General features: G+C 35.4%; 1 pseudogene; it reads right to left on the bottom strand.

Annotated features, from left to right (window-relative positions):
- On the bottom strand, positions 23,318 to 24,222 carry LOC110259741 (annotated as a pseudogene).

The raw sequence follows: 27,404 nt of genomic DNA, 5'->3' as shown, positions 1-27,404 counted from the left end.
AGAAATACTTTTCTATTTTTTTTGTTTTTCATTTATTTAAAATTTGTATGCCTTTTGAAAATATAATGGAGTATAGTTGACTTACAATGCTGTCTTACTTTCAGATGTTTAGCAAAGTGAATCAGTTATACATATACATATATCCACTGTTTTTCAGATTCTTTTCCCATTTATGTTATAAAAGGTTGAGGAAAGTATCCGGTGCTATACAGTACATCTTTGTTAGTTGTCTATGTTATATATAGTAGTGTATACATTTTAATCCAAACCTCCTAATTTTTCCCTCTTTCCTATATCTCCCCTTTGGTTCCCTAAGTTTGATTTTGAAATCTTTGTGTCTGATTCTGTTTCGTAAATAAATTCTTTTATATCATTATTATTACATTCCACATATTAGTGCTCTCATGATATATATTTGTCTTGCTCCACCTTACTTATTCATCTAGTATGATAATTTTTGGGTATTCTACAAATGACATTTTTTATGGCGAATATAACACTATATATATGTATCTCATTTTCTTTATTACTTAGCTGATGGACATTTAGTTTACTAATAATGAGTGATGTTGAACATCTTTTCATGTGTTTTTTGGCCATCCTTATGTCTTCTTTGGTGAATTGCAACATCCTTGTCATGTTCCTGATCTCAGCAGGAATTCTTTCAGTGTTTCACCATTGAGAATGATGTTAGGTCTAGGTTTGTCTTATATGGCCTTTATTTTGTTGAAGTAGGTTCCCCCTAGGCCCACTTTCTTTTTTTTTTTATAATTTTTTTATTTTCCCACTGTACAGCAAGGGGGTCAGGTTATCCTTACATGTATACATTACAATTACATTTCCCCCCCACCCTTTGTTCTGTTGCAACATGAGTATCTAGACATAGTTCTCAATGCTACTCAGAAGGATCTCCTTGTAAATCTATTCTAAGTTGTGTCTGATAAGCCCAAGCTCCCGATCCCTCCCATCAGGCAGCCACAAGTCTCTTCTCCAAGTCCATGATTTTCTTTTCTGAGGAGATGTTCATTTGTGCTGGATATTAGATTCCAGTTATAAGTGATATCATATGGTATTTGCCTTTGTCTTTCTGGCTCATTTCACTCAGGATGAGATTCTCTAGTTCCATCCATGTTGCTGCAAATGGCATTATGTCATTCTTTTTGATGGCTGAGTAGTATTCCATTGTGTATATATACCACTTCTGCCGAATCCAATCATCTGTTGATGGACATTTGGGTTGTTTCCATGTCCTGGCTATTGTGAATAGTGCTGCAATGAACATGCGGGTGCATGTGTCTCTTTTAAGTAGAGTTTTGTCCGGATAGATGCCCAAGAGTGGGATTGCGGGGTCATATGGAAGTTCTATGTATATATTTCTAAGGTATCTCCAAACTGTTCTCCATAGTGGCTGTACCAGTTTACGTTCCCACCAGCAGTGCAGGAGGGTTCCCTTTTCTCCACAGCCCCTCCAGCACTTGTTATTTGTGGATTTATTAATGATGGCCATTCTGACTGGTGTGAGGTGGTATCTCATGGTAGTTTTGATTTGCATTTCTCTTATAATCAGGGATGTTGAGCATTTTTTCATGTGAGGCCCACTTTCTGAAGTGTTTTTATCAGAAATGGGTGTAGGACTTTGTCAAAGGCTTTTTCTGTGTCTATGGAGAGGATCATATGGGTTTTATTCTTTAGTTCGTTAATGTGGTGTATCACATTCATTGATTTGTGGATATTGAAGTACCCTTGCATTCCTGGGATAAATCCCACTTGATCATGATGTACAATCCTTTTAATGTATTGTTGGATGTGGTTTGCTAGTATTTTGTTGAGGATTTTTGCATCTATGTTCATCAGTGAAATCGGCCTGTAGTTTTCTTTTTTTGTGGAGTCTTTGTCTGGTTTTGGTACCAGGGTGACGGTGGCCTCATAGAATGAGTTTCGGAGCAGCCCTCTGCAAATTTTTGGAATAGTGTCAGAAGGATAGGTCTTATCTCTTCTCTAAATGTTTGGTAGAATTTTCCTATGAAGCTTTATGGTCCTGGACTTTTGTTTGTTGGAAGTTTTTAAATCACAGTTTCAATTTCAGTTCTTGTGATGGGTCCATTCATCTTTTCTATTTCATCTTAGTTTAGTCTTGGAAGATTGTACCTTTTTAAGAATTTGTCTATTTCTTCTAGGTTTTCCTTTTTATTGGCATATAGTTGCATATAGTAGTCTCTTATGATCCTTTGTATTTCTGTGATGTCCGTTGTTATTTCTCCTTTTTCATTTCTAATTTTATTGATTTGCATCTTCTCTCTTTTTTTCTTGATAAGTCTGGCTAAGGGTTTATCAATTTTGTTGATCTTTTCAGAGAACCAGCATTTCATTTCATTGATCTTTTCTAAGGTTTTCTTTGTTTCTATTTCATTTATTTCTGCTCTGATATTTATGATTTCTTTCCTTCTACTAACTTTAGGTCTTGTCTGTTCTTCTCTACCTAGCTGCTTTAGATGTAAAGTTAGCTTTTTTATTTGGGCTTTTTCTTGTTTCCTTAGGTGGGCTTGTATTGCTATAAACTTTCCTCTTAAAATGGCTTTTGCTGCATCTCATAGGTTTTGGAGTGTCGTATCTTTGTTGTCATTTGCTTGTAGGTAATTTTTTTAATTTCCTCTTTGATTTCTTCAGTGATCCATTGGTTGTTTAGTAGCATGTTGTTGAGTCTCCACGTGTTTGTGTTTTTTGCAGTTATTTTCTTATTGTTGATTTCCAGTCTAATAGTATTGTGTTCAGAAAAGATGCTTGACATGATTTCAATTTTCATAAAGTTACCGATATTTGATTTGTAACCCAAGATGTGATCCATCTTAGAGAATATTCCATGTGTGCTTGAGAAGAATGTGTATTCTGTAGCTTTTGGATGGAATTTGCTATAAATATCTATTATGTCCATCTGGTCTAATGCTTTATTCAGGGTCATGTGTACATTTGAATTATGATTTTCTCTGGATATATGCCAAAGAGAGGGGATTCTGGATCATATGGCAGTTCTGTGTTCAGGTTTGAAGGAACCTCTTACTGTTTTCCATAGTGGTTGTACCAATTTACATTCCCACCAACAATGAAGGAGGGTTCCCTTTTCTCCACACCTTCTCTAGCATTTTTTATTTATAGACTTGTTAATGATGGTCACACTGATTGGTGTGTGGTGGTGCAATTTATGACAAAGAGTGATCTGTCTTCTGTATTCCTTTAAGAGTTTTATAGGGTAGGGTCTTGTATTAAGGTCTGTAATTAATTTTTGGTGTATTTTTGTGTATGTTGTAATAGCATGTTCTAATTTCATTCCATTATATGTAACTATTCAGTTCGCCCAGCACCATTTATTGAAGATACTGTCATTTCATGTGCAATATTCACTCCTGCAGACATTCCTGCCCATGTTTTAGAGAATCTACCCAATATTTTAGTAAGCTAAAGAGTGATATTTATCATTGCCCCAGCTTTCTAGTGTGTTTAAAATGGATTAAAACAGGAGTTCCCATCATGGCTCAGTGGTTAACAAACCCAACTACCACACACGAGGATGCGGGTTTGATCCCAGGCCTCGCTCAGTGGGTTAAGGATCCAGTGTTGCTGTGATCTGTAGGTTGCAGATTCAGCTAAGATCTGGCATTGCTGTGACTGTGGCATTGGCTGGCAGCTATTGCTCAGATTGGACCCCTAGCCTGAGAAACTTCATAAGCCACAGGAGTGGCCCTAAAAGACAAAAAGACAAAAAAAGATGGATGAAAACAATATTTAGTGGTAAATGTGCACCCACATTTTTTAAATAGAAGAGTAAAAATACATACATATGCTTTCTTAAGCTTTTCCGATTTTTATAATAAAAGCTTTAATTTTATTAAATTTGTGTTAGAAATTGACAAGCAATGTGATATAAATTGGTGAAATCTAATACTTTATGCTTAAGAATATTCACATTTTGGAGAGTTTATTTCATTTTAAATATGTTAGAGACCATTCCACTTATAGATAACTCTTCAGCTAAAGGTTAACTGATATTTAGAAATAACAAATATATATTTTTTCCTTTTTAGGGCCACAGGTGTGGTATGTGGAATTTCCCAGGATAGGGGTCAAATAGGAGCTATAACTGTCAGCCTACACCACAGCCACAGCAATATGGGTTCTGAGCAGCATCTGCGACCTACACCACAGCTCATGGCAATGCTGGATCCTTAACCCACTGAACAATGCCAGGGATCAAATCCTCATCCTCATGGATCTTAGACAGGATTATTACTAAGCCACAATGAGAACGCTACAAAATTGAAAATAAAGTGATCAAAAATTAAATACAGATAAGTAGATTAGGAAAGACATAAAACACATTTTTCTCAGAACTGAATCTTCAATTTCACCTAACTTTGTGATTAACCATAATATACAAATTATAATCATCTAGTCATTGTGTTACTATTAAATACAAATAAGTGGGATAATTGTTAACATAAATATTCACTTCATTCTAAGCTGGTCATGTGAATTTATCCTTGTGATATTAAATGTTGTGAACTCCATTACATAAAATACAAGTATTCACATATCTAATAAAAGAAATACAGTCTTATGACTTCTGATAAACACTTCTTTAGATTTTTGTCTAGGTTAAACATAGAGTGTTATAAACTATATTGGCAGTAATTACTGAATATATAATTATATCAAACAATGTTTTATAAATATTTATCTATATATAAAACAAGAGAGTGAATACATTGTGAATTATTTAAGTAAATTTTACCAAATAATTTAATGATCAAATACAGCTTATGTTGAACAAGAACTTTAGAACCTCAATGTCTAGATCAAATCTTATTGGACAATAGATATTTAGTAATAATATATTGAAACACTGAGAAATATTTAGCTATGTATGTTGCATATGGCCTATATCATGTTGAGGTACATTCCTTCCCTACCTAGTTTACTGAGAGTTATTATCATAAATGGATGTTGAATTTTGTCAAAGGTTTTCTCTTCATCCATTGAGATGATCCTATATATTTTATCCTTCTTTCTGCTAATGTATCTATCATTTGATTGGCATATGTTGAGCTATGCTTGACTCCCAGGGATAAATCTCACCTGACCATGGTGTATGATTATTTAAAGTGTTGTTGAATTCTTTTTGTTAGTGTTATTTGAGGAATATTTCATTTAGGCTCGTAAAGAATATTGGTCTATAATTTTCCTTTTTTTTTTAGAGTCCTTGACTGCCTTTTGTATCACAGTGATGGTAGCATCAAAAAAAGAGTTTGGAAATATTTCTTTCTTTTCATATTTTTAGAAGATTTTTAAAAGGATTCATGTTAAATTTTCATTAAAAATTTGGTAGAATTTACCAGTAATGGTATTCATTCCTGAGCTTTCAGGTGTAGGAGTTTTTTGTTTGTTTTTTAAAGTATAATTGATTTACAGTGTTGTGTTGATTTCTTCTGTAGAGTGCAGTGACCCAGTCAGACATATATACATCCATTTTCTCATACTATCTTCTATCATGTTCTATCCCAAGAGATTGGATAGTTCCCTGTGCTGTACTTCAGGACCCCATCTGTCCATCCATGCCTATGTAATAGTTGGCATCTACAATTCCAAAACTCCTGATCTATCCTGCTCCCTACTCCTGGCAAGCACAAGTCCATTCTCTATGTCAGTGATTTGGTTTCTGTTTTGTAGATAGGATCATTTGTGCCGGATTTTAGATTCCCCATATAAATGATATCGAATGGTATCCACTATTCTATTTCTGACATATTTCACTTATTTGACTTAGCATAAGATTTTTTTTTCACTTTTTATGGCCACAACCACAGCCTATGGAGGTTCCCAGGCTGGGGTCTAATTGGAGCTACACCACAGCCACAGCAATGCCAGATCTGAGCCAAGTCTGCAACCTGCACCACAGCTCATGGCAATGCCAGATCCTTAAGCCACTGATCAAGGACAGGGATCAAGCCTGCATACTTATGGTTCCTACTTGGATTTGTTTATGCTGTGTCACAGTGGGAACTTCAGTTTGAGAATCTCTAGTTGCCTCCAGGTTGCTGCAATGGCATTATTTTGTTCCTTTTTTGGCTGACTAGTATTCCAATATACATCATTCTTTGATGGACATCTAGGCTGCCACCATGTCTTTGCCACTGTTAACAGTCCTACAGTAAACATAGGGGTGCATGTATGTTTTTGAATGGAAGTTTTGTCTGGATATATGCCCATGAATGGGACTGCTGTATCACATGACAATTCTACACTGAGTTTTCTGAGAAAACTCTTCTCTTGTAGGTAATTGAATGCAATTGTGTACATTAATTGAATATGTGTGTATATTACATTAATAAAATGTAATTCCAGTTTATTGGAATGTAAATGTTCATAGATACCTCAGGACCATTTAAATTTCATCAGTTACAATGTTTTCCTGTTTCACCTTAATTTTATTACGTTTGTCTTCTTCCTTTATTAATCTAGCTAAAGATCTACATATTCAAAATAATTTATTTTGTTGATAATGTATTGTGTTTTTTTAATTTTCCATTTCACTTCTATCTAGTCAAAAGTTTATGTTTATTTCTTCTAATTTTGGCTTTGTTTTTCCTTCTTTTGCAAGTTCCTTGAGACATAAAGTGAGGTAGTTTATTTAAGATCCCTTCTTTTTGCTTAATGCAGGCATTTATCATGATAATCTCCCCTCTTAGAATTCTTTTCACTGTATCCCATATGTTTTGGTATGCCATGTTTCCATTTCAGTTTGTCTCAACATTTTAAAACCATTTGTTTATGATTTCCTCCTTGAATCATTGCTAGTGCAGAGGTGTGTGATTTATGTCAGTGATTTTTTTTTTCTATTTTCCTTCTGTTTGTTATTTCTGGTTTTATAACACTGTGGTTTGAAATAGGAATATTTTTCAGTCTTCTTATATTTCATGAGAGTTATTTTGTGACCTAACCTATGATGTAGCTTGCAGATTTGTCCATCTGCTATTGGATGGAATGTTTTGCATATGATTTTTGGTCCATTTCATGTATAGCTTTGTTCATGTCTGATGTTTCTTTGCTGATTTTCTTTCTGATTGATCTTTCTTAAGTTCAGAGTGGGGCTGTCATCTCTTGTTATTATCATTTTTCTCTATATGTTTCCTTTAGACATATTTGCTTTATATATTTCTGTGTTATGATATTTGGTACCTATATATTTACCATTCTTGTATCCTCATTATGAATTGATACATCTATCATTATATAATTTCTGTCCCTTGTGACACTTTTAACTTAAAGATGATTTTGTCTGTATTGCCACTGTTGCCCTATTTTTTAAAAAAAAATGTTAGCATGGGTTATCTTTTTCTAATCTTTTACTTTCAGCAAACATGTACCCTTAAAGCTAAAATAAGTCTCTTATTTTAGGCCACATGCATTTGAATCTTTTTCTTCTTTTTTTTTTTTATGGGCCACACCTATGGGATTTGAATTTCCTGGGGTCAGGGCTTGAAAGAGAGCCACAGAGGCACACTTCCAGCAATGCTGGATCCTTTAATCCACTGCACCAGGCCAGGGATCAAACCTGCAACTACACATTGACCCAAGCTGCTGCAGCCTTTGGATTCTTAACCCACTGTTGCACAGCAGGAACTCTGTATTTGTTTGTTTATCCATTCAGTCTCTTTGTATGCTTATTAATATGACAATAGAATCTATTAAGTAATTATTGAGATGTAAATGCTTACTTTTAAAATTTTTCCCTAACTGCTTTTGTGTGCCTTTATTTCTTTCTGCCTCTATTACTGTCTTTATCATGTTATGTTATTTTTTGGTGAGGGCTTTGATTCGTTAATCTTAGTCTTATTTATCTACATAAAATATATAAATATGTATATATATGTATTAAATATGATATACATATGCATATGTAAATATGAATATTATATATGATGTATATATTTAAATTATAAATATTTATGTATGTATTTTTTAGTGATAACCTCGAGATGTACATAAATTATCTATACTAGAATGGTCTATTTTAAACTAAGAAAATTAATTGCATACAATATTGTAATTTTTCCCCCTTAATATTTAACGCTATTGATGTCACTATTTCAAATATTTTCTAATATTTAAACATTCCTAAATTATTGAATATTGAAAATAGTTCTTTTTAATAATTTGTGGTTTAACTTTCATACCTGTCCTAAAACAATTTATATGCACCATCATTACAGTATTAGAGTGTCCTAAATTTGGCTATATACTGTCCTTACCAGTAAGTTTAATACTTTCATGTGCTCAGGTTTCTATAGTAAACTTTTTTTTCCACTTTGTGTAAGTCCCTTTAGCATTTTCTTTAGGTCATGTCAGTGGTGTTAAATTTTCTCAGCTTTTATGTGTTTGGGAAAATATTTCTCCTTCATTTTTTAAATAGAGCTTCAGCTAGTATTCTTTATTGGCAGGCACTTTCTTTTTCCTTCTTTCAGTTCTTTGGAATTATCATCTCATGCTCTCCTAGCTTGCCAGGTTCTTCTTTCAGACCTCCACTGATAGCCTTAAGGGGGCATCCTTTGATGTGGTAGGTTGCTTTTCTGCTACAATTTTCAAGATAGTTTATTGCCTTTAACTTTAGACAAAATGAATCTAATGTGTCTATGTGAACATCTCTTGATGATAAGCTTATTTGGAGTTCATTGGACTTCATTAATCTGGATATTCTTATTTCCCTTCAGATATGGGACATTTTTTCTCATGACATCTTTAAATAAACATTTCCCTTTTCTCTTTCTTTAGTCCTTTTATGATTCTCAAAATAGTCAATGAGATATATGTCTAAATCACATAGAGTTTCTTCATTTTCTTTCACTTGTTTTATTGCTGTTCCTGTGATTGAATGATTTTAAATCATCTCTCTGTGAACTCAGGGATTCCTCTTTCTATTTGATCATATCTGCTATAGAAGTTCTGTATTAAATTTTCAGCTCAGTTGTTATATAATTTCACTCCAGAATTTCTGTTTTCTTCTGTTGTTATTTGTTTTTGTTGATCCAAAACAAAGACATAAAACTTTATCCATGTATTGTTTTCCTAATTTTTTAATTTATTCGTTATTGTTACTTCCCCAACACACTTTTTTTCCCACTGTACAGCATGGGGACCCAGTTACACATATATGTATACATAATTTTTTCTCCTATTGTTGTGCTGTGTTGTAAGCATCTAGACATAGTTTTCAGTGCTACAGAGCAGGATCTCATTATAAATTCACTCCATGAGCAAGATTTTGCATCCATTGACCCAAGCTCCCAATCCCTCCCACTCCCTCCCTCTCCCCCCCAGGCAACCACAAGTCTATTCTCCAAGTCGATGATTTTCTTTTTCTGTTGAAAGCTTTGTTTGTGCTGTATATTAAATACCAGATATGAGTGATATCATATGGCATTTGTCTATCTCTTTCTGATTTATTTCTCAGTATGAGAGTCCCTACTTCCATCCATGTTGCTGCAAATGGCATTATTTTGTTCTTTTTTTGGCTGAGTAGTATTCCATTGTGTATACATACCACTTCTTCCTAATTCAATCATCTATCAATGGACATTTGGGTTGTTTCCATGTTTTGGTTATTGAGAATAGAGCTACAATGAACATGCAGGGGCATGTGTCTTTTTTAAGAGAAGTTTTTTCTGGATATATGCCCAAGAGTGGGATTGCTGGGTCATATGTTGGTTCTATGTATAGATTTCTAACATACCACCATACTGTTCTCCATAGTGGCTGTACCAGCTTCCATTCCCACCAACAGTGCAGGAGGGTTCCCTTTTCTCCACAGCCCCTCCAGCACTTGTTATTTGTGACTTATTAATGATGGCCATTCTGACTAGTGTGAGGTGGTATCTCAAGGCAGTTTTGATTTGCATGTCTCTAATAATCAGGGATGTTGAGCATTTTTGCAAGTGCTTGTTGGCCATCTGTATATCTTCCTTGGAGAAATGTCTATTCAGGTCTTTTGCCCATTTTTCCATTGGTTGATTGGCTTTTTTGCTGTTGAGTTGTATAAGTTGTTTGCATATTTCAGAGATTAAGCCCTTGTCAGTTACATCATTTGAAACTATTTTCTCCCATTTTGTAAATTGTCTTTTTGTTTTCTTTTTGGTTTCATTTGTTGTGCAAAAACTTAGTTTGATTAGGTCCCATTGGTTTATTTTTGCTCTTATTTCTGTTGCTTCAGGAGACTGACTGAGAAAACGTGTAATGTTGATGTCAGAGAATGTTTTGCCTCTGTTCTCTTCCAGGAGTTTGATGGTGTCTTGTCTTACATTTAAGTCTTTAAGCCATTTTGAATTTTTTTTTTTTTCATGGTGTGAGGGTGGGTTCTAGTTTCATTGATATGCATGCAGCTGGAATTGCACCACAAAAAATCAAATACCTTGGAATACACCTGACCAAGGAGGGAAAGGGCTTAACTATAAAACATTAATCAACGAAATTCAAGAAGATATAAACAAATGGAAAGATATTCCATGCTCCTGGGTTGGAAAAAATAATATTGTAAAAATGGCCATACTACCCAAAGCAATCTACAGATTCAATGCAATCCCTATCAAATTAACCACGACATTTTTCACAGAACTAGAACAAACAATCCAAAAATATATGGGACCACAAAAAAACAGGAATCACCAAAGCAATCCTGAGAAACAAAAACCAAGCAGGAGGCATAACTCTTCCAGACTTCAAGCAATATTACAAAGCCACAGTCATCAAAAGAATGTGATACTGGTACCAAAACAGACATACAGACCAATGGAACAGAATAGAGAACACAGAAATAAACCCAGACACCTATGGTCAATTAATCTCTGACAAAGGGGGCAAGAATATAAAATGGGAAAAAGACAGCCTTTTCAGCAAGTATTGCTGGGAAATCTGGACAGCTGCAGGCAGATCAAAGAAACTAGAACACACCTTTACACCATGCACAAAAATAAACTTGGAATATGCAAGTTCCCAGACTCAGGGTCAAATCAGTACTACAGCTGCCAGTCTACAACATAGCCACAGCAACACAGGATCCAAGCCCCTTCTGCAACCTACACCATAGCTCTCAGCAATGCTGGTTGCTTAACTCACAGAATGAGGCCAGGGATTGAACCTGTGTCCCTATAGATACTAGTCAGATTCCTTACATTTGAACCACAATGGGTACTGCTGATGTTTGGCTTTTTAAAATTAATCTATGCTGTTTTTTTTTTTTTTTTTTTGTCTTTTTTTTTTTTTTGGTCTTTTGTTGTTGTTGTTGTTGCTATCTCTTGGGCCGCTCCCGCGGCATATGGAGGTTCCCAGGCTAGGGGTTGAATCGGAGCTGTAGCCACCGGCCTATGCCAGAGCCACAGCAACGCGGGATCTGAGCCGCATCTGCAACCTACATCACAGCTCACGGCAACGCCGGATTGTTAACCCACTGAGCAAGGGCAGGGACTGAACCCGCGACCTCATGGTTCCTAGTCGGATTAGTTAACCACTGCGCCACGACGGGAACTCCTTTTTTTTTTTTTTTGGTCTTTTGTTGTTGTTGTTGTTATGCTGTTTTAATTATAGGTTTTATATTTGAAGAATGGGTAAATATAAAGTAGAATTTTAACATAAATATTTCTAAGAATGATTTTTTTTTTCCAGAATAAAGATTTTTGTGAGGGCTATTAACTTGTTAATAAGGGTCACTTGAAACAGAGGATCTTTTACCTGGTGGCATATTCAGAAAATTCAAAACCTTCAAAAGGAAAGATTTTGATAAATGAGATATGATAATGACACTATTTTTAAATTTAGATGAATTATACCAATATAATCCCAAAATTTGATCTCAGTTTATAACCTAAAACATGAATTTTACTCAATAAACTATGGGGATACTCTTCAATTTCCATTGTATTTGTTGACTTAAACATTCATTTCATGAAGTTCTTTTTTTTTTTTTTTTTTTTGTCTTTTTGCTATTTCTTGGGCCACTGCTGTGGCATATGGAGGTTCCCAGGCTGGGGTCAAATTGGAGCTGTAGCTGTCGGCCTACACCAGAGCCATAGCAACCTGGTATCCGAGCAGCATCTGCAACCTACAACACAACTCATGGCAACTCCTGATCCTTAACCCACTGAGCAAGGCCAGGGATCAAACCCACAACCTCATGGTTCCTAGTTGGATTTGTTAACCACTGGGCCATGAGGGGGACTCCCATTTCATGAAGTTCTTAATTGAATATTTTATTTATTTACTTCTAAGAATGTAGTTCTGAAGAGTGGGGATTATGGAATCAAAATCAGAAAGGTTCATATTCCAAATGACAGCAGAGACTGCAAATGGCTTCAGGTGTATGTAAAACCTGGTGCTAAGGAAGAAAAACACCACAAGGATATAGAGAGACACAGGTAGAAAGGGCTTTTTTTCGCTCTGCTACACTTTGAAACTTGAACAGCTGTTTCTCACTGTTACGGCATGTGATCACAATGTGACAATTTGGCAGTCTCTCCACTCCTCTGAGATCATGAAGCTTCAGTCTGATTAAGATGCCACTGTCCTTCATACAGTCCTGCAGTGACCCTTCAGCTTGAAAGAGTAATTCTTGCTTTGCAATAGTAATTTGTGGTGACAGCTAAACTTCCTTATTATGTCTTACATTAGCAAATTTTCTAATGTAAGTTTCCAAAAGAAAAGAGTGAAGAAAAGTTTTTTCCACTTAAGTGCCTCACAGTATTGTGGTGAAAGTCTTTGTCAGCTGAGTTGATGTGTGTAAAGCCAAATTCCAACTCACTCATCACTGGTAAAGTGTGTATTTTATTTAATAGTTCCTGTTTTCTGGAACACTTTCTTCCATTTTCTTAGAAACCAGCACATAAAAGAGACTACATGAAGATTTATGAAAAATTACATTTTTATCAAGAAAATGATGATATAAATATTTCAAAACATTCCTATATTAATTGTGCAAGTTGACAATGCTTAAAATTGACTTTCTTGATTATTTCTAATTTTAAGGGAATTGATATATTAGTGAAATTCTGATGCTACATATGCTCATATATAAACAATACATGCATATATAATTTTGTGGTTTTTCCTCCCCCAAATAAAATTTTAAATGGACAACACCACAACCAACAACCTGGCACAAAGTCTAAATATCTTATCCGGTGACCCTAGGATAATCTATTCTATTTGTAATACAATAACAACTATTATCCAATTTTGTACGAATCATACAGTTATCCACAGATAGAGAGTTTAAAGATGGAGTTCTTTAACCTTGGAATATTTTACAAGGGATTCCTCCTAAGTAAGCTATTTTAAAAACTGCATTATCTTAAGGAACTTTCTACGATGAGTGTTGCCATCTGATACAGAGGAATCATAGACAGAGATACCAAACCTCTACCATGAGACAATATCATAGAGGTATTTTGGTATAACACGAATCATTAGTATTTGATTTGAATGACAATAGTGAGTATGGGTTAGTGCTTATAAACTGGTCAGAAATATTTTTTCTTGCTGTTAATTGGTGCCTTTCATCTTGTAGATATCCAAGAACCAATATTGGCCCATCAAATATCACTTTCCATGAGTTTATTTATAAAAAATAAAATAATTGAAATGTTGATAAAAATAAAAGCTAAGTCTTTGTGTAAAAGTAAAATCAGTGTAGCCTATGTAAATTTTATAAATATTTTAGTAATCCCTGAAATACTTTCATGTAAAAGATTCAGTTTAAAAAACTAAAAATTGTTGCGGGGATTAGGATGGTGGAATAGAAAGACTGGAGCTCAACTATACTCCTAAAACAACAAATTCACAACTAAAGACTGAGCACATTTCACCAAAATGGACTGGAAACCTTAAAAAAGCTACCCTACTCCAGAAGAAAATAGGAGGCCACATCAAGAGTAGGAGGGCAATTTCACCATATAAACAACCACATACCTCCCAGGTGGGAAGCTCCGCAGACTGGAAACTAACTGGTTCACAGAGACTCCCCTACAGGAGTGAGAGTTCTGAGCCACACATCAAACTCTCATGTGTGGGGATCTGGCACAGGGAAAAGAGCCCCAGAGCATCTGGCATTGAAGGCCAGTGGGGCTTGTGTGCAAGAGCTCCAAGGGACAGGGGGAAACGGAGATCCCATTCTTAAAAGGCGCACACAGACTTTCACGTGCACAGAGTCCCAGGGCAAAGCAAAGTCTCCAAGAGAATCTGGGTCAAACCTGACTGCAGTTCTTGGAGGACATCCTGGGAAAACAGGGGTGAATGTGGCTTGTTGTGAGGGAAGGACATTGAAAGCAAAGCTCTTGGGAATATTCAGCAGCAGTGCCTTTCTCTGGAAGTGGCCATTTTGGGAAAACTGGCCCCACCCATCAGCCAGCCACTGAAAAGCCCCAGGGCAAACAACAACCCAGGTGGGATCACAGCCCACCCCTCAGTAAACAGGCTGCTAAAGACCGCTCAGGCACACAGCTGCCTCTAATTCATTCAGAGACTAAGCCCCACCCACCAGAGGGATAGAACCAGGGGACAGGGATCAGCCCCTCCATCAGGAAGCCTACAGCAAGCCCCATACTGACTTCAGCCACAAGGGGGGCAGACACCAGAAGTAAGAGAGGCTTCAACTCTATTATCTGTAAGAAGGTCACCACACCAAAAACCTATAAATATGAAAAGACAGAGAACTAAAACTCTAGATGAGGGAGAAAGGGAAAAACCAGAAAATCAGCTAAGCAATGAGGAGATTCTCAGCCTCCAGGGAAAAGACTTTAGACTGTTGATGCTAAAGATGATGCAAGATATTGGAAATAAACTGGAGGCAAAGATGGATAACTTACAGGAACACTGAGCAAAGAGATACAAGATATAAAACTTAAGCAGGAAGAGATGTAAAATACAATAACTGAAATAAAAAATTCACTAGAAGCAGCCAACAGCAGAATACAGGAGGCAGAAGAACGAATAAGTGAGGTGGAGGACAGATTAGTGGAAATTACAGATGCAGAACAGAAAAGAGAAAAAAGATTGAAAACAAATAAGAGAGTCTCAGAGAACTCTGGACAACGTGAAACACACCAACATCTGTATTATAGGGGTGCCAGAAGGAGAAGAGAGAGAGAAGGAACAGAAAAAATATTCCAAAAGATAATAGCCGAAAACTTCCCTAACATGAGGAAGGAATCACTCACTCAATCCAGGAAGTACAATGAGTACCATACAAGATAAACCCAGGAGGAACACCCCGAGACACATACTAATCAAACGGACCAAATTAAAGACAAGAGAAAATCTTGAAAGCAGCTAGGGAAAAGAAACAATAACATACAGGGGAACCCCGATAAGGCTATCAGCAGATTTTCAACCAGAACTCTGCTGCCAGAAGGAGTGGCATAATATACTCAATGTGATGAAAGGAAAAAACCTCCAACCAGATACTTTACCCAGCAAGGCTCTCATTCAGATTTGAAGGAGAAATCAAACCTTCTCAGATAAGCAAAAGCCAAGAGAATTCAGCAACACTACACCAGCCTTACAACAAATACTAAAGAACTTCTATAGGCAGATAGAACTTCTATCTACAAGAGAAGAAGGGAAGGAAAAGAGCAACAAAAACAAATCCAAAGTAATGAATAAAATGCAATAAGAACATACATATCAATAATTACCTTAATGTTAATGGACTAAACGCCCCAACCAAAGACATAGACTGGCTCAATGCAAACAAAATCAAGACCCATATATATGCTGTCTTCAAGAGACCCACTTCTAGGGACACATACAAATTGAAAGTGAAGGATGGAAGAAATATTCATGGAAACGGGGATCAAAGAAGCTGGAGTAGCAATACTCAGACAAATAGACTTTAAAATGAAGAATATTTCAGGACAAAGAAGGACATTATATAATGATCAAAGGATCAATCCAAGAAGATGATATAACAATTTTAAATATCTATGCACCCAACACAGCTTCACCACATATATAAGGAACTGCTAACAACCTTAAAGGGAACATCGACAATAACACAATATAGTGGGGTTTTTAACACCCCACTTACAGCAATGGACAGATCAACCAGACAGAAAATCAATAAGGAAACACAGGCCCTGAATGATGCATTAAACCAGATGGACTTAATAGATATTTATAGGACATTCATCCAAAAGCTACAGAATACACATTCTTCTCAAGTGCACATGGAACATTCTCTAGACTGACCATATCCTGGGCTACAATCCAACCTTGGTAACTTTAAGAAAATTGAAATCATATCAGCATCTATTCCGATCACAATGCTATATACTGGAAATCAACAACAAGAAAAATAACTGCAAGAAACACAAACACGTGGAGACTCAACACATGCTACTAAACAACCAAGTGATCACTGAAGAAATCAAAGAGAAAATAAAAAATACCTAGCAGAACATGACAACGAAGATACTCCACTCCAAAACCTATGGGATGCAGCAAAAGCTGTTTAAGAGGATAGTTTATAGAATACAAGACCACCTCAGGAAACAAGAAAAAGCCCAAATAAAAAACTAACTTTACATCTAAAACAGCTTGAGAGAGAACAGACAAGACCTAAAGGAAATAAATCATAAAGATCAGAGCAGAAATAATGAAATAGAAAAAAGAAAACCATAGAAAAGATCAATGAAATGAAAAGCTGGTTCTCTGAAAAGATCAACAAAATTGATAACCCCTAGCCAGACTTATCAAGCAACAAAGAGAGAGGACTCAAATCAATAAAATTAGAAATGAAAAAGGAGAAATAACAACGGACACCACAGAAATACAAAGGATCATAAGAGATTACTATATGCAACTATACACACATAAAACGGAAAACCTAGAAGAAATGGACAAATTCTTAGAAAAGTACAATCTTCCAAGACTAAACCAAGATGAAATAGAAAAGATGAATGGACCCATCACAAGAACTGAAATTGAAACTGTGATTAAAAAATCCAACAAACAAAAGTCCAGGACCAATGGCTTCACAGGCGATTCTATCAAACATTTAGAGAAGAGTTAACACCTCTCCTTCTGAAACTATTTCAAAAATTGCAGAGGAAGGGATTCTCCCAAACTCATTCTATGAGGCCACCGTAACCTGGTACCAAAACCAGACAAAGACTCCACAAAAAAAGAAAACTACAGGCCGATTTCCTGATGAACATAGATGCAAAAATCCTCAACAAATACTAGCAAACCACATCCAACAATACATTAAAAGGATTGTACATCATGATCAAGTGGGATTTATCCCAGGGATGCAAGGGTTCTTCAATATCTGCAAATCCGTCAGTGTGATACACCACATTAACAAACTGAAGAATCAAAACCATATGATCCTCTCAATAGATGTGGAAAAAGCCTTTGACAAAATCCAGCACACATTTCTGATAAAAAGCCTTCAGAAAGTGGGCATAGCGGGAACCTACCTCAACATGATAAAGGCCATATATCACAAACCCACAGCGAACATCATTCTCAATGGTGAAAAGCTGAAAGAATTCCCACTGAGATCAGGAACAAGACAAGGATGCCCCCTCTCGCCACTACTCTTCAACATAGTTCTGGAAGTCCTAGCCATAGCAATCAGAGAAGTAAAAGAAATAAAAGGAATCCAAATTGGAAAGGAAGAAGTAAACTATCACTATTTGCAGATGACATGATAGTATACCTAGAGAATCCTAAAGACTCTATCAGAAAACTGTTAGAGCTTATCATGAATTTGGCACAGACGCAGGATACAAAATCAATACACAGAAATTGATAGCGTTTCTATATACTAACAATGAAAAAACAGAAAAGGAATTAGGAAGCAATCCCGTTTACCATCGCATCCAAAGAATAAAACACACAGGAGTAAACCTACTTAAAGAGACAAAAGACCTGTACTCTTAAAACTACAAGCCACTGATGAAAGAAATCAAAGATGACACAAATAAATGGAAAGACATACCATGCTCTTGGATTGGAAGAGTTAATATTATCAAAATGACTATACTACCCAAGACAATCTACAGATTCAATGCAATCTCTATCAAATTATCATGGACATTTTTCACAGAACTAGAACAAAATATTTTAATGTTTGTTTGGAAGCACAAAAGACCCAGAATAGCCAAAGACATCCTGAAAAAGAAAATGGAGCTGGAGGAATCAGGGTCCCGGACATGAGACTATATTACAAAGCAACAGTCATCAAAACCACATGGTACTGGCACAAAGACAGACATTTAGATCAGTGGAACAGGATAGAAAGCACAGAATTAAACCCATGCACTTACAGCCAACTAATCTATGACAAAGGAAGCAAGACTATACAATGGAGAAAGGACAGCTTGTTCAATAAGTGATGCTGGGAAACTGGACAGCCACATGGAAAAGAAAGAAATTAGAATACTCCCTAACACCACACACAAAAATAAACTCCAAATGGATTAAAGACCTACATATAAGACCAGACACTATCGAACTCCTAGAGGAAAACATAGGCCAAACACTCTCTGACATAAATGACAGCAACATCTTCTCAGATCCACCTCTCAGAGTATTGACAACAAAAATAAAAATAAACAAATGGGACCTACTCAAACTTCAAAGTTTCTGCACAGCAAAGGAAACCCTAAACAACACAAAAAGACAACCTACAGAATGGGAGAAAATCTTTGCAAGTGAAATGACTGACAAGGGATTAATCTCCAAAATTTCTAAACACCTTCTGCAGCTCCATACCAAAAAACAAACAACCCCATCCAAAAATGGGCAGAAGATCTAAACAGACAATTCTCCAAAGAAGACATACAGATGGCCAAGAAACACATGAAAAGATGTTCAGCGTCACTCATCATTAGAGAAATGCAAATCAAAACCACTCTGAGGTACCACCTTTACACCAGCCAGAGTGGCCATCATCCAAAAGTCTACAAACAGTAAGTGCCTGAGAGGGTGTGGAGAAAAAGGAACCCTAGTGCACTGTTGGTGGGATTGTAAATGGTGCAACCACTGTGGAAAATAGTATGGAGATTCCTCAGAAAACTAAACATAGTACTACCATTTGATCTAGCAATCCCACTCCTGGGCATCTATCCAGAGAAAACCACGACTCGCAAAGACACATGTACTCCAATGTTCATTGCAGCTCTATTTACAATAGCCAAGACGTGGAAACAACCTAAATGTCCATTGACAGAGTAGTGGATCAATAAGATGTGGTACATATACCCAATGGAGTATTACTCAGCCATCAAAAAGAACGAAATACCAGCATTTCTTGCAACATGTATGGGCCTAGAAACTATCATGCTAAGTGAAGTCAGCCATACAATGAGACACCAACATCAATGCTTTCACTGATATGTGGAATCTGAAAAAGAACAGACTGAACTTCTTTGCAGAACAGATGCTGACTCACAGATATTGAAAAACTTATGGTCTCTGGAGGAGACAGTTTCAGGGTTGGGGTATCTGCTTGGGCTGTGGGATGGAAATCCTATGAAATCAGATTGTTATGATCGTTATATAACTACAGATGTGATAAATTCATTAGAGTAATTAAAAAAGAAAAAATAAATAAAATAGATACTCATGTTGCAACAGAACAAAGGGTGGGGAAAAAATGTAATTGTAATGTATACATGTAAGGATAACTTGATCCCCTTGCTGTACAGTGGGAAAAACAAAACAAAAACAAAAACAAAAAAACTGTAAAAATTATATGACATTATATAAGAGAAGGTCTTTTACCATTTCATTTTCTTCTGGTATTCTCTTTCTTTGCCTTCAGAGGAGTCACCTTCAAGGGTTTTGCATTCTCTGACATCAGATGAGTAATAAAGTGAGAAAGTCTTTGCTATAGGATTGTGTTAATTCCCATCTCCTGATGCTACAAATTCCATTAGGATAAAACTTCTCCAAGTAGGCTAAAATATACAAATTCTAATCAAGTATGGTGGTCATTAATAGGGCTAGTTGGTTAACATTTAATTGTTTTTGATTTCACACATTGGTTTTACATTTAGTTTTTTGATTATTTTATTCATAACAAATCCTTCATGAAGTTACTCATCTATTATTTAGTAAGCCTTAGTTGTACTGAAAAATATGTATAAAGATGGAATTTGACCCATTTTTCTAGACTACAGAAATGCTCCTATTTATTTATAATTTTACATTACTAACAATATTAACCAGAGTTTTTTTTTGTATTTTTTTCTTTTTATAGCTGCCCTGTGGCATATGAAATTTCCTGGGCTAGGGTGAACTTCCTCACAGCTTGCAGCAACTCCATATCCTCAACAAAATGAGCAAGGTCAGAGATCAAACTTGCATCCTCACAGACACTATGTCATGTTCTTAACCTGCTGAGCCACAACGTGAACACCTCCTAATGCAGTTTTAACAATTTTAATTTTCTCCCATTTGATTTGTACACAATTGATAATAATACTTACAATCCTGATATTTTCTAGGCTAATTTTATTAATCAAACAATTTTGAGGGAAAATATGAAAAAATAAACAAACCTAACTGTATTTCTAAAAGGTATTAAAGTTAATAATGTTGTTCCTAAAAAATATTACAGGACTATCACAGTAATAAAGACAGGATTTTTTTAATGCTATATACAAAGTAGTGCAGACAGTACCCTAACACATGTTTAAACTGACATTTGCATATCTGATTAGTAATCGCTTTTGTTGTAAATTAAGATATGTTTGTATGTGAAGATGATTGCTTCCTTCAGAAATAGCTAAAACAAGTAGAGATGCTGTTTCTGATAATATTGTTCAATACTATAAGCCTTTGGAAAAGGAAGCAGTCTCTCATCTAGATTAGGTTTATATGGTATTTCAAATTTCTAACACTTACACACTGGTAGTTTCTAAAATTATCTGATATTTTTCATCTGTGTACATGTTGGACACAGGAACAAATCTCTCAGTTTGATAAATTGATTTTCATTACTTTTTACTTCTTGAGAAAGGGTGAAAAATAGAGGAGTTGTCATAAATAGAAATGCTGCATTTTAAAATTCAGTAGCAATTTTATTTAACCAAATAAATCCCTCTCTGTTTTTAACAACTGCAAGAGAACAAAGGCAAATGGTAAGAGAAATTCTGGATATAGAAATAGATTTAAATATACTTGATCAACATGGTCGAACTTCTTGCCTGATATGAAAGAGTAAAATTAGACTCTTCTGATTGTTACGACAGTCACATCACAGTCATTGCAAATCACTGCTCCCTTTATAAGCTTGTCTAAAACAATGATGTCTGGATCATTCCTTCTAAATAAAAAAGATACATCTATGTATTCATATGAAACATAATAAAAAACATCCCACTATTCCCACTCTTGTGTGTGTGTGTGTGTGTGTGTTTTCACAGGAGAGAGGAATAAAATTTATACATTAAACAATAAGATTAATGAAAAGTTTTGAATTTTTCTCAGAATATAAAATCATCAGTGTCATAAAAAATTTCAGTGTATTCTACCAACTACAACTTATACAGTCAACATTCTTGGACCACAGTTAATTAAAACAAAAAAATAACCAGAAGTTAGACATAACACAAGGCCCCATCTAAAGATAAATGGATAAAGAAAATGCAGCTTACATACAGAGAAAAATTATTAGCTTTAAATAGGAAGTCTATTCTAACATATGCTTTAGGATGGATGAAACTTGAGGACATTATGCTAAGTGAAATCAGCCATTCACTCCACTTATGATTCCACTTATATGAATTAGTCACATTAATTAAATCTGCAGAGAGAAAACAAAGTGTTAAAGCGTACATTTTGGCTCTTTTAAAGATGTAACTTAAGCAATATACTCATTTTTTTTGGTCACCATTTTGTCAAAATATTTATATTCTGAACTTGTCTTTTCTTCCATTACATAGTGAATTTATAAGAACAGGTATTTTGCTACTGTCTGTAATACAAATTCCTTAGAAAATTTAATACTGCGCATGTAAAAAGTCTTTATGAACAAATAGAGCAAAAGGGTATATGTAGTTTGGGAATACAATATAGGAAAAATTAATCTCTCTATCCAAGATGAAGAAGTATTTATGAAAAATGGAGCTACAAGTATAGATAGAATGTTATGTTATGATTGCCAAATGAACTAAAATAAATTTAAAAATTGGCATATGTTAATGATTAAGCAACATATTGGAGTCATATCTACACAACTGCCAGACATGATACCACAAAGGAGAAAAAGAAAATCGAATGACATATAGGAGAAAAAAAAACCAGAAACATTTACCCTTAGGCCAGCAGCAAATTTTGCCACCTGAAAATGGTTCAGAATGGAGTTGCTAAAGTAATTGCAAAAAAGATTAAGACAAGGGAATTGCAGTCTACCTACTAAAACCAAAGAAAAGGAAATTCCATTATCAATAATTAAGGAGACTAAATCACAGTTTAATTCATTTATAATTTATGGAGTTTTTCTATACTTTTGAAATATATTGTATATTAGTTTTAATACAACATATATCATAGATTATCACTTATTTTTAACTTTCACGTAAGTGTCTATAATTAAGCACCATATAATTTATAAACCTATTTCAAATTTCATTGACAGATTTCAGGTAAATTGCAGCCATATTTGACATGCTAAGGATTCCTCTAAGGCATTATTGATTATGTTAATACTCGATGAATCACAAAACTATATAATTGAAAATTTGATTCTCATCAAATATCTCAGATCATATTCATTCATTAAAATAGAGTTGCTAATTTTATAGAGAATAAAAAAGAAAGGCTAATATAATGCAGTCATTATACATTAATTATCCAGGTCACAAAAGAATGATTTTGGAGTGAGCAGTCTAATACATCAAACCCAGACAAGAGATTATTTTATAGAAGTTTGGATCTCATTCAGTGACATTAAGATACAACTGAAGTAGATTTTTTTTCTTTTTTTTGTCTTTTTGCTATTTCTTGGGCCGCTCCCGCGGCATATGGAGGTTCCCAGGCTAGGGGTGAATCGGAGCTGTAGCCACCGGCCTACGCCAGAGCCACAGCAACGCAGGATCCGAGCCGTGTCTGCAACCTACATCACAGCTCACGGCAACGCCGTGTCCTCAACCCACTGAGCAAGGGTAGGGACCGAACCCGCAACCTCATGGTTCCTAGTCGGATTCGTCAACCACTGAGCCACGATGGGAACTCCTGAAGTAGATTTTTATTGTTTTCCAGAAAATAATTTTTAAAATACCACTCTCCTTACAGCTTCCTTTATCTGTGTGTTTCTAAGACTGTAGATGATAGGACTTATAAATGGAGGAACTGTGGTATAAAATGCAGAGAGAATCATGTCCTTAATAGTTTCTGATGTTACTGATGGCCTCAGGTACACGGAGATGATGAGAAATATAGACAACACAAGGATGTGTGGGACATAGGTGGAAAAGGCTTTTCTTTGCTCCCTAATTGAAAACTTTAGCATAGCTCTAAGTATGTTAATATATGACACAGTAATAAAGATAAAGCAGATCCCACCAAACACAATGGCAGATAGAAGAAGTAAAATGAAGTTACTGGAGGTGTCAGAGCAGGAGATCCTCAGCAGAGAGGGGACATCACAGAAGAACTGATGGATCACATTCGACTGACAGAAGGTCAACTGGAATGTTTTACCTGTGTGCACACCTGAATAGGCAAGCCCACTGAGCAGGGAGACAAGTGTCATTTGGATACAGACTTTTCTGTTCATAGTAATTGTGTAATGGAGCGGCTGGCAGATGGCCACATAGCGGTCTTGAGCCATAACAGTGAGGAACAGAATCTCCACATAAGCAGAGTAAATGACCAAGAATACCTGGGTGGCACAAGCAGCCACAGAAATGGTTCTGTTACCAGTGAGAAAATAGACACAGGCATTGGGTACAGTGACAGTAATGTAGCACATATCTAAGATAGACAGATTTCTGAGGAAGAAGTACATGGGTGTGTTAAGTTTCTGGTCAAATGTGGTGACAGTGACAATGAGAAGATTCCCTAACAAGGTAGCCAAGTATATGAAAGGAACAGCATGGAGTGCAGGACCCTTAACTTCGGTGTATCAGCAAAACTTATGAGGAGAAACTCAGTCACCATGGTAGAATTGCTCATATTTTGGAAATGATGGTTGACCTGGAAAGTAAAAAAGAAAAAAACAAAGGGTAAAATATGATATGCAAGCTTCATTAAAAGATAATTAATGAGGAGTTCCCGTGGTGGCGCAGTGGTTAACGAATCCGACTAGGAACCCTGAGGTTGCGGGTTGGGTCCCTGCCCTTGCTCAGTGGGTTAACGATCCGGTGTTGCCGTGAGCTGTGGTGTAGGTTGCAGATGCGGCTCGTATCCCGCATTGCTGTGGCTCTGGTGTAGGCCAGTGGCTATAGCTCCGATTAGACCTCTAGCCTGGGAACCTCCATATGCCGTGGGAGTGGCCCAAAGAAATAGCAAAAAGAAAAAAAAAAAGACAAAAAAAAAGATAATTAATGAAATTAACTTTTATGTGAAAGTGGTTTGTGTGTGGGGAAGGTCTGTGATTAGTCTTTTGATCTATTCAGCTTATGATCACTACTGTGTTTTTGACAAGATAGGGTTTGTCAATCCTATCCTCTGATTATAATATGTAGCTTTATTACTTTATTTAACAGCATCAATTATACATCAACATCAGTTATTTCATCAATTCATAGATGGCTAGACATAAAAATTTCAGAGTTAATCTGGTGTTGCCGTGAGGTATGTTGTAGGTTTGTAGGTCACAGACACAGCTTGTATCCTGCATTGCTGTGGTGGTGGCATAGGCTGTGAGTTGTAGTTCCAATTTGCTCCCTAGCCTGTGATTTTCACATGCCATGGGAGAAGCTCCTCCCTACCCAAAAAAAGAATTTCCCCACTTTTATTTTGAGCATCATTTTAAAGTATCTTTTCTAGAAATTTACTCTATTTATCTCAAAGTATTACTTAAAAATTTGGAGGAAAATAAAAATAGATTTCATAGTATTTATTTCAAGAGACACTGGTCTAGATGAATTAAACTTTAGTAAAGAAAGTTTGTATACAGTAATGTGAAAAAAATAGAGACTAAATTTTACCAGTATACTATTTGTAATTCATTGGTCTACACTCCTATTCAAACTTAAGTAAATATTGTTAAATCTTGTAGAGTAGAAATTAAATAACTGGAAGTGCATTTCTGTGTTTATCTTTTGAATGTAGTTTTCATCTTAGAAATTCAATTTCTTATAAAATTACATCACTATTTAAATTTACTATTAGATCCCTTTGGTTTATTTTGGTTTTTGTTGTCATTATTCATATTCACTTCTAATGACTAATGAATATTGTCTTTGTTCATTGGTTTATTTTTATTTTACTGTCATTATATCTGGGAAGTGTATCAAACAGGATGTTGGTATGATTTATGTCAAAGATCATTCTATCTAAGTTTTCCTCTAAAGTTTTATACTACCTGCCTTATGTTTAGGTCTTCAAAACATTTTGAATTTATTTTTGTGTATAGTGTTAGCAAGTGTTCTAATTTAATTTTTTTCCATGTAGCTGTCCAGTTTTCCCAGCAGCAATTATTGAAGAGACTTGTCCTTGCTCCACTGTATATTCTTAGTTCCTTTGTCATAGATTAGTTGACCATTGGTGTTTGGGTTTATTTCTGGGGTTTCTATCCTGTTCCATTAAACTGTGTTTATGGTTTTGAACCAGAACCAGGACCATACTGTTTTGATAATGATGGTTTTTTAGTATAATCTGAATTAAGGGAGCCTGTTTTCTCCAGTTCGATTTTTCTTTTTCAATGTTGCTTATTCCTTCTTAAACTCAAAAGCTTATGCACAGCAAACATTAAAAAACAAAAAAGATAACACAAAATAAGAGAAAAACTTTGCAAAAGATGCAACAGAAAAGGGCCTAATACCCAAAATATACAAACAACTCATAAACTCAACTGCAATAAAAATGCAAACAACCCAATTGAAAAATTGGCAGAAGACATAAACAGACATTTCTCCATAGAAAATATGGAGAGCCACAGGCATGTGAGAAAAGTGCTCAACATCACTAATTATTAAAGAAATGTAAATCAAAACTACAATCAGGTACCCCCACACATCAGTCAGAATGGCCATCATTAACCAGTTTACACTTAATAAATGCTGGAGAGTGTTAGAGAAAAGGGATGCTTCTTTACTCTTAATGGGAATGTAAATTGTTACAACCATTATGGAACAGTATGGAGATTCCTCAGGAAACTAAATATAGAAATACCATATGATCTGGCAATCTAACTACTGGGCATATATTGAACACAATTTTATCTTGACAAAGATATATGCAACCCCATATTCTTTGTGGCACAATTTACAATAGCCAAGACCTGGAAACAACTTAAATATCCACCAAAAGATGAATGGATTAAGAAATTGTGTTACATTCATAAGGTGGAATACTAATAAGGCATAAAAAAGAACAAATAATGCCATTAGCAGCAACATTTAGGTTGCTTATTTGAGCTTTTTCTTATTTCTTGAGGTAGGCTTGTACTGATATAAACATTCCTCTTAGAAATGCTTTTGTTGCATCCCATGGGTTTTGGGGTGTTGTATCTTTGTTTCATTCGGTTCTAGGTTTTTTTTTTTAATTTTATTTTCCCACTGTACAGCAAGGGGATCAAGTTATCCTTACATGTATACATTACATTTACATTTTTTCCCCACTCTTTGTTTTGCTGTATTTTTAATTTCCTCTTTGATTTCTTCAGTGATCCATTGGTTGTCTAGGAGCATGTTGTTTAGTCTCCACTTGTTTGTATTTTTTGCTTTTTTTTTTTCTTATTGTTTATTTCCAGTCATATAGCATTGTGATCAGAAAAGATGCTTGATAAGATTTTGATTTTCTTCAAGTTACTGTGGCATGATATGTAGATCAATATTAGACAGCGTTCCGTGTGCACTTGAGAAGAATGTGTATTCTGCTGATTTTTGATGGAATATCCTATAAACATCTATTAGGTCCATGTGGTCTAATGCTTCATTCAGGACCGGTGTTTCCCTATTGATTTTCTCTCTGGATGATCTGTCCATTGCTGTAAATGGGCTGTTAAAGTCCCCCACTATTATTGTGTTATTGTTGATTTCTCCTTTTAAGGTTGTTAGTAGTTGCTGTATATATTGTGGTGAACCTATGTTGGGTGCATAGATATTTAAAATTGTTACATAATCTTGGATTGATCCTTTGATCATTATATTGTGTCCTTCCATTATATAATAAGAAGACATTTTTCATTG

The sequence above is a fragment of the Sus scrofa genome, chromosome 2 (assembly GCF_000003025.6).
Source record: "Sus scrofa isolate TJ Tabasco breed Duroc chromosome 2, Sscrofa11.1, whole genome shotgun sequence".
Taxonomy (NCBI): Eukaryota; Metazoa; Chordata; class Mammalia; order Artiodactyla; family Suidae; genus Sus; species Sus scrofa.
This window is presented reverse-complemented; position numbering and strand designations above follow the sequence as displayed.